The sequence below is a fragment of the Lolium rigidum genome, chromosome 2, assembly GCF_022539505.1.
Source record: "Lolium rigidum isolate FL_2022 chromosome 2, APGP_CSIRO_Lrig_0.1, whole genome shotgun sequence".
Lineage (NCBI taxonomy): Eukaryota > Viridiplantae > Streptophyta > Magnoliopsida > Poales > Poaceae > Lolium > Lolium rigidum.
In genome coordinates, this window is record NC_061509.1 from 73,683,822 (window position 1) to 73,692,876 (window position 9,055).

General features: G+C 41.6%; 1 long non-coding RNA gene across 10 annotated transcripts; it reads right to left on the minus strand.

The window, feature by feature from the left end:
* Positions 1 to 390: 390 nt before the first annotated feature.
* LOC124691953 lies at positions 391 to 5,620 on the minus strand. 10 transcript variants are annotated; one of them, XR_006999223.1, is made up of 8 exons: positions 5,586 to 5,620; positions 3,650 to 5,393; positions 3,368 to 3,564; positions 2,169 to 3,055; positions 1,625 to 1,833; positions 1,496 to 1,525; positions 1,149 to 1,236; positions 391 to 807 (listed from the first exon to the last, which is right to left on the minus strand). It is a non-coding gene; the product is annotated as an uncharacterized LOC124691953 (long non-coding RNA). The 10 variants fall into 10 exon arrangements; XR_006999227.1 differs by lacking the exon at positions 5,586 to 5,620 and having other exon boundaries at positions 3,650 to 3,822; positions 4,881 to 5,575; XR_006999225.1 differs by lacking the exon at positions 5,586 to 5,620 and having other exon boundaries at positions 1,625 to 1,663; positions 1,795 to 1,833; positions 3,650 to 5,574.
* Between the last annotated feature and the right edge of the window lie 3,435 nt (positions 5,621 to 9,055).

The following is a 9,055-nucleotide window of genomic DNA, read 5'->3' on the forward strand; positions in this document are numbered from 1 at the left end:
ACTTTATTATGGATTCATTTTATTTTCACAAACAATGGGTAAAATAGTGACTTTGACTATGGATTTTACTAAGTTCGGTACATAGGAAGCAATCGAAAGGGGCTACCATAGCTGCCTTCTTTCCTTTGAATAGTTCTTCAGGACCTATTGTCATCATCCTTATTGTTGATGATAGAACAATGATTTACTGGGAAGGCCGGGGCTGGTGTGTCTTGTGCTCTCATGTAGGAGAGCCTTGGCTCGTCTTGGCTACCAATGTCGGAGAAGATATCTCTCATACACCACTGGAGTGAGATATTTGAGCAGTGCTCTCCATGGCTTGCTACACTAACGCTTTCAGGACGAAGTGCTTATAATTCTAATACAAACTATGCGACTTCAATGAGCATATTGTTATCTGGAAAATCGGAACTCCTTCCAAACAAAAATATGGGCACGGTAGGAGGTTCAATTGGGTAGTGCACCTTTAACATGGTAATAAGAAATAAGAAAGGATCGCCTAAGAAAATATAGATGCTTTGTCCTTATGCTATCTTGACACTACTTGATCATGCGCATCTAGTTCTTCCAAAACCAACATGAAACCAGTACGTGCTTACTTCCATCATCAACTAACTTTGCTGTCCACACCAGCATTGGTCGCTCCATCATCTCGTCTTCTATGTTCAGCTGCAATTGATTTATCACTTGTGTAGTAGTATATGGACAGATCAGGCGCCATCTCTGGAGAGTTCGATGAGGTTTAACCCATTGCACCAGCATCATTTTGTAAGTAGTCATCGCAAGTAGGGACTATTTGCCTTTCAACTAAGATTTAAGAAACAAAATTGATAAGTCATTAGTAGCAAGGAGAAGGTGTATGCTTTCAACCGAGAATTGGCAAATATGTTTCACATAGTGGGCACATGTGAGCTGTCGCTAGCTTTGTTTTTTCCGATTCAAATTATGTGTTACCATCCAGCCTATCTAAATTACATACTGAGTACTGCATATTTATTTTGCACCAGTGGTGCATTTCTATATACACTCTATGTAATCGCCTTTATACATGACTACCTTTCAGGTTCAGTTTCGGCGATTTGTGCAAATTCAATTCCGTTCATAAAAATTGCAACTTTAGCAGAAATCCAACAGGAGGAACGACTTACCCAATGAACAAATGATAATACCATTTTAGGCATATCTTGTGTGCGAAGTATCCACTAAATCATAGGCCAAACAGATCGAAAATGCATGCTACAAAAACAACATTAAAACTGAATCATATGCCTGAAATCATCAGAATTTTGGACATGTCGGAAAACATGTCTTAGGTGTTATCTAATAGTTTGTCAAATAAAGTGTAGTTACTTTTTTTTTCGAGAAAACGCAATGACATTGTGTTTCTTTTCATTGCATAGAAGAAGAGTACATGACTCCTAGGAGGGGAGAAACATCAAAGAACATTAAGATTGAAGCTAAAACAACATTAAGATTCAAGCATCAGACTCCGTACCTTGCAGTATGCACAAGGTAGCACCAGTTTCTGGTCCACCAAACACAAGTCCAAAGAACATCATTAGGCGCAGAGGGTTCAAAGAATGAAGCTAAGACAACATTAAGATTCAAGTATCAGACTTCATACCTTGCAGTATGCCCGCAGAAGGTAGCACCTCTGGTCTACCTGGACACAAGGATCAAAGTAGAGAAGCAAGAAAACAGAAGATAAGTTCTAACAGGTATAGCAATAAATTTTACATCTGAAACAAAGTAATTCAGTTGAACACTACAATAATTTACAAATGAACATAATACCAAAAAAGAAACCATATAGCTTTTGTTCGACCTCTCCTCCTATACAGATCACATAAGATAAGAAATCATATTAAACGATGTTCAAATACCAGAAGCACATCAATTTTTTATCTTATGAATTCATGCACTTAAGGCAGATATAAAAAAAAAAGTCATTTTTTTCTTATCTTATGAATTCATGCACTGTGGGAGGTCCACACCGACATTCAATTTTGCTTTCGAAAAATTAGTGAATAAAACTTATATGATAAATTAAGAATAAAAAATACATACCATTTCAATAAATTAAGATAAAGCAAGTAAATGCATTAATACATATAGAGATCCAAATGCTTAAATATTTTATATGCAATAACAAATACTTTTAAACTTACCATTTTCTTCGTGTCATATCTAGTAATAAAACCAACAGCCGAATTACATTGTTGTCCAAGCCACAAAGCTTCACTACCGAGGAAGAGGTTTTCCGTGACATTGAAATGCACATGTAAAATATATATGCTTATGATCAAAGTATCGAAATGGCTGGACATAAAAAGATTCACCCAATATACCACCCAATATATTGACTGTTCAGTTGTATGTTAACCTGAATACAGTATGAAGTATGAGCAAAGCAGTCTCCTCTATACAATTTTCATATCATCAGGCTATTCAACAACTCTTCATGCGGCAATCTGAAAAGTGTCTCCTTATATGTCAATTTTCTGTTCCTGAATATATAGTTAGGAAAGGATGGTTAGGATTCTTGCCTAACTATCTTAACATTCCCGCTCAATCTTAACATAACTATGTTCTGAAATCTGAAAAGTGAGTCCTTATATAGATACAACACATTGTGTATAGTTACACGACGTGATTAAGAAGTTATACATGTGGGAAGAGTACACGAATTAGCTGTTCATCCTTATATATTTTCCTACAGGATTAAATAGCTAGTAGGATCATGTGACATAACTGTTAGATGAGCTAGGGCTATAACTTACATTGCTACTTCATTACATAGAGCTACCTAACTGGCAGATCAGCTAATGGTACTGATGTACGCTTTTTTTGAGATGGTACTGATGTACGCTGGTACTTATTACTTAGCAGATTAGGTAAGATGGGTGCTCCAGTTATCAATGGCCGGAATTGCAGATTGGGACGGGGAAGCGAGGACAGGCGCAGATTTTTGTCCTTACTGGAAGGCATGGTGAGCGGCAGGGGAAGGTGCTGCATTGGGCTCATCTTCTCCTTGCATGGTCGTGGGAGTAATGTTCTGTGCGTACACATAAATGAATTAAAATCAGAAGACAAAAGCAAGCAACAAATATATAGAGACCATGGCTCAATACTAAGTTAACTGATTACAATGATACAAAATAATATAAAGACATATGAGACAAAAGATAGTCTTCAGTACATTGATTACAACCACACAGGGCAACACGAAGCACAAAAAAGAAACTACTTGTTTGACTACAAAATATAAAGACTGCCTCAGAATGCATCCTGAAACAAAGGAACAACGAACTACTTGTTTGACTACACAGCATATGTATATTGCAAAGTATAACACAAATGAACATACCTGTACATGCAGGGTGCAGCGAGATTTACCATGAACAGTCAATTACTTTTTGATATATCACGTTTCCTGTCTCCAGGTCGTGCACCGTCCCCATCTGTTACATCAAGGTTGATTGCGGCAGTCTATACCAAGTTAAAACAACCTCCAGCTACCCTCTCTATGATGCCAGCCCATGAGAGTATGAGGAACGAAGAAACCTGGTAGTAATGCAAATTAGTTTAAGAGTTGGCCACAAAGTTCAACTTTTATATGAGCTAGTATCGAGGAAAAGAGATCACTTACTGATACTTGTGCTTGCATATTGCCTCTGAATTATTTCCGGGAAACCAGTAACCCAGTTTCGAGGAAAAGAGATCACTTACTGATACTTGTGCTTGCATATTGCCGCTGAATTATTTCCGGGAAACCAGTAACCTAGTTTGCAACATTTTCAGTAGCTCGGCCAAGCTGGTAAACTGATAAATCTTCTCCGCATTTAAATTGAAATATTTATATCTCATGACAGAAAAATTATTACTCGTGAACGAAAAAAATCAAGATCTCTAAGCAGAGCTTATTGTAAGTTGGAGTAAGACAAAGTTAATTCTGTCTAAATGGTACAAATACTCCTTAGCGTGCCATCTGTACGGGCATCTATTGGTCATGCCCATGTAGTATCAATGCATAAATTTCCTATACCTTTCTTCAACTATATTTAACTTACAGAAAAGGAACATAACAATCCCACAATAACAGAAGACCCCAACATTACTATCAGGCCTAAATGCTTCTGCTGGTATCAAATAGACAGTCAGATGTTCCAAATGACTGTAACCGTTTGAAAGAGAGGTTTGTGTTATGCTGGCTAAATACATTCATACTTAGAAAAGATATTATGTAGGATAGTAAACTCGTTTCTTCCATACCTCACATCAAATTTCATAATACTATCTAGTTGATGCATACATGTATGGACCTAAACGACTAAAATATTCTGAAGTTTCAGTTTGTGTATAGTCAGAGCAGTTACGGATATAAATTTTTTCTAGACTTTCAAATTGATACACAGTAATTATGGGCTGTGCAGCAGCGCAGAATAATATTACTTGAGATCTAAATAGTTGAAGTACCATAATGCACATTTCCAATCCAATCTATTCATAGCAGGTTTGCGTTGTGAACTAATCAAGTCATCCTGGCAAACCACACATTTATATTCACTCCTATCCCCCTAATCAACAAATGGTTTGAAGATGTGATCAACTGAGAAAAAATGGGTGAAACTTTCCTCCGTTGGCATGTAGTTAAATATATAAACTTATAGAGCATCAAACGGATCTATATAGAGAAGAATATGTGAAGAAAAAAATCCACAGCCCCAAGTATTACAAACATATAATCAGTATCATCTATTGGTAAATATAAACTAACCTTTTTGTTTATAAACAAAGTTAACTTGATAAAATTGGAGAAGTTCGATGTATGACCAATTGGCCATGAAGGATTGAGATGATATTTAAGATGAAAAACGTACCTGCAGAGTCATGTAGATGTAGTGGAAGTGTAATGAATGTCACTTCTTGCAGGTTTAACATTCGCAGGGACTGGTATAAAGGCAAATGATGGAAGAAAAAGGAGATAATTGTCCCTCATGGATATAAGAGGATCAGCAAGATCATCTGCTAAACCGTTACCCATGATAGCAGTGAATAAATCCATGGCTTCGTTCTTTCTTCCTTTCTGTTACCGTTCCCCATGACTCATCTTCTTGTTGAGGCCTAAAACGCAGAAGATGGCAACAACCACCGAATCCATACAGGCACCAGTGGCGCTGGCACCACAGAATTGCAGGACGGACAGATCGAGAGCAACACCGTGAGGAGCCAAAAATCTAGAAGAGAGACAAAAATTAAGTAGCATACCCGATGGTTGTTTCTCATCAGGAACGTTTCCTCCAAAATATATCACAGGAGCACCCAAATCGGTGGAGCCCGTCATCCTGAAGCTGGACCTGAAGCTCCTCCTCGGCCTTGTAACTCTTTGGCCTCTAGAGAGAAAAGAGAGAGAGAGAGAGATCAGAGGCGCTCGATTAGGTCGCTACAACAGGAGCCGCGACGACCTCTAATGGCGCAAGAAACTGCCGCCAATTGCAACGCTGCTTTCGTGGTGTCGCTGGCGAGGAAGGCCAATATCGCAGTCGCTAATAGAAGTTGTACGCCGGCAAGGCTGCGGCCCTCACCACACCGGCAGCCACTGCAGCTCCCGCTCGCCATGACGAAGTAACCGCGCGCGCCGGCCACCGCGGAGCCGAGGAGGTGATGGCGGCCGCGGAGCCGAGGACGCGCCGGCCATCGCGGAGCCGAGCACGAGAAGGCAGCGGCAGCCGCAGAGCCGAGGACGCGCCGGACGGAGCAGAGCCGAGGACGCGCCGGCCATCGCTGCCGCTCCGCGGCCGGCTATCGCGGAGCCGAGCAGGCAGCGGCAGCCGCAGCCGCAGAGCCGAGGACGTGCCGACGGAGCAGAACCGAGCAGGCGGCGGCGGCCGCAGAGCCGAGGACGCGCCGGCCATCGCTGCCGCTCCGTGTGTGTGCCCGCCTATCTAGCCGCCGGACGCCGAGCGACATGGATGGATTACTCGAGAAAGAGGATGAGGACTACTCGAGAAAGGCCACGGGACGGTGGCAAACAGCCTAAAATTTAGTCAAAGCGGTGACAGCACAACCGCACGTGCAGACCAGATCTGTACATCGTATCAGCTAGAGCCACCCGTAAAATAGAAGAAAAGAAATGAGGACCAGAAGCAGACATAGCCACATAAATCTTACGGGGCACCGAAATCGCACACGTGAAAAGGTCAGCCGAAAGCAGATTACGTGTCAGCCCGAGTTTAATTCTGATGAGACCCCAAAATTACCACAAAAATGATGTTGGTTCCCCTATAATATAGTAGTTATATATGTGTCACATGCAATAATAGGATTAGAGTTTGATGTTTTTAAATAAACCATGATGCTTTTGTTTATCAAAATGGCCAAACCATGTCTTGTTACTGCCAAACTACTCCCCTGCATATTTTCATCTTTCATTTATTTATTCCTGGTTCTTGAGTTATATGTTGATTGTATGCATCGTTTACTTTTTGCGACGCTAGATACGAACGAGGGAGAAGTTGAAGGGGAGGACTTTGGAGAAGGATTTGAGGAGTACCAGGGACAAGCCAACCAAGGCAAGCCATCTTTGAACTCTGTTTGATGTCTTGTTGGATGTCATTTGTTGATATCCCAAAGCATCTTGCTCCTATATGTGTTGTTCTCTCTATATTGGTTTATGTATGGTTGTAATCGGAGTACTTCCTTGTGGTGATATTCCACTTTTGCTCACATGTTGGAGGGATGCATGGTATCATGGCCGTGCTACTCCCTTGGTTCTACTTATATGCTCAACATGAGCATGTCCTATTCCAAGATAGAGTTTTACATCACACCCACCACTTTGTCGAGTCTAGAGGTATCAAAGTCATGAATCTTGGTGTAATTCTCAACTTGAGAGAAGTATGCCGTGTACCCTTGCGATTGTTGGTTGGATAGTGAACCTTCACCATCCAAGTTGTATAGTAGTACCACGAAACTGAAAGTTTGATCCACCCTATGTTGTCTTTTTACATGCTTACCTTAAGCAAGTATGATCCTCTTTATGCCACTCACACATACCCCTCATGGCATGATGACTCTCATCTCGGCCATGGTGTTGTATTAGTTCCCTCTCATGAACTATAGGTTGGGAACCCCTCAAGGTTTACCTTGTTGTAAATGTTTATGAAAACCTTGGGTGAGCTAACCCAAATGTATGGTTTAAGAAAACAAAGGATCTTGATAAGGATGTTTGGGAAAGTGGTGTATGGCTGTTTGTAGAACAACCAAGGTGTTGTGGGAAAAGAAATGGTTTCTAAAAAGGAGCACTGCGTATAAGTGTACACTAGCCCAACTTTTATTCGCGCAACCACATTATCCAATATGGGCACGGGCTTAGTCAGTAGTTCGTTGAGATTGGCATAGGCACCCTTCACAACTCTCTAGGGAGGGTCACGATGACCTCCGACGCCGGGTTGCGCTCTGGAGGAGGCAATACACTGTAGTTGCCTATAGCCGGACGATTACTGAGGGTCTTCTGTCGTGGCGCCGGAGATACGCTCAAAAAGGAGGTATGCTGTCGGGGTGCCGGGAAGGGGTAAGCCCGCAGGGAAGGACTTGTGCCAATGGAGACAGGCGAAAGGCTATGACTGGTTATCCGAGACTCGCATACATTCGTATGACGATCCGGGGATGTTTCCCAACGGATTTATCAGTTCTTGTGGGGAAAGTGCGCAAACTCTGCAGAGTTAAATCTATTCGAATAGCCGCATCCGCGGTCATGGACGGGTTGCAAAGGTCTACCTTTACCGAGGCTTGCGTTTTGTTTTGGCAAAAGCTTTGCAAAGGAAGTGTTGTGTTTATGTGTACCGAAAAGGTACGGCAAATGGGCGTGTGTTGACAATATGGAGATGGTCGTGTGAAAAATTGAGACCAAGTGGGGAACTCTTACCTAATGTTTCTTGAAGAGGAACTCTTCTTTAACAAAGATATAGAGATGTCATAGGATTTTCCCTTGCATATCCATCAATTGAGGTGGAAGAATGCAAACCTTCTTTAACAAAGATGTAGAGATGTCATAAGATACCTTTTGAAGTATCTTCTTTAACAAAGATATAGAGATGTCATAGGACAACAATAGTGTTCCCTTCACTTGAGAAGTCGGGATGCTATGTCAACAAGAGATGTTGATGCATGCTATATCCACAAGAGAAACTTCTTTTCCTCTCTTGTCTCCTTTAGTTAGCTTATGTTAGCACCCTCTTGTGATGGTTTGCGAGTACAATTCCAAATGTACTCACGGCTTTGTACCTGGCTATTAACTTGGCCAGACTATGAGGAGGACTATGAAGACGATGGAGGATACCAGGACGACTATGCGACCTAGGACGATCTCCAAGTCAGACGCCTATAGGTCTAAGGCATGACTTGGGCCCGACGACGTTGACGTGTATCCGCTGTTGTGTTTGTGAACTCGCCCTTTTGGCATTTATGTAAGACCAGGTCATGTGACCTCGCTATTGTAAGACTTATTTATTCGGTATTGTAATGGATGATGTAATTCTGGATATTCAGTTCGGTTATGTGCTCACGGTGCACTGATCATGGGATCGTGAGTTGAATGCATAACAGGGTATTTCAGACAGCTAGTCCGGGGTCCCCACAGAGCTGGTATCAGAGCCATCCTGACCTTAGGAGGCCCTAGTTAGCATGGACGCAAAAGTAGTACAAAACTATTTTCTATAATAAAAATGAGATGACTATATGCTGAAATAATGCCTAGTCTCTCCCCTAATTTCTCTTAGATTTAATATTACTTGCATTAATCCTTAATGTTTTTACTTTATGCTCTTAAAATTTTGCACACTTTTATCATGTTACTCATTAAGAACCTAAATTTTTTGTGTAGATGGATCTGCCGATGTTCACCGAGAGTCTCCAGCTAGGCTATAAAAAGCCTCCCTACCTGTTTGAGACCGCCCTCGTCGAGGTCTCACGGGCGTTGGACGCCTGTCACCCGAAGTGAAGGGAGGACAGATGGAGAGCACCAAGGACGGCGAGATGTCCTGGATGGTGGTCT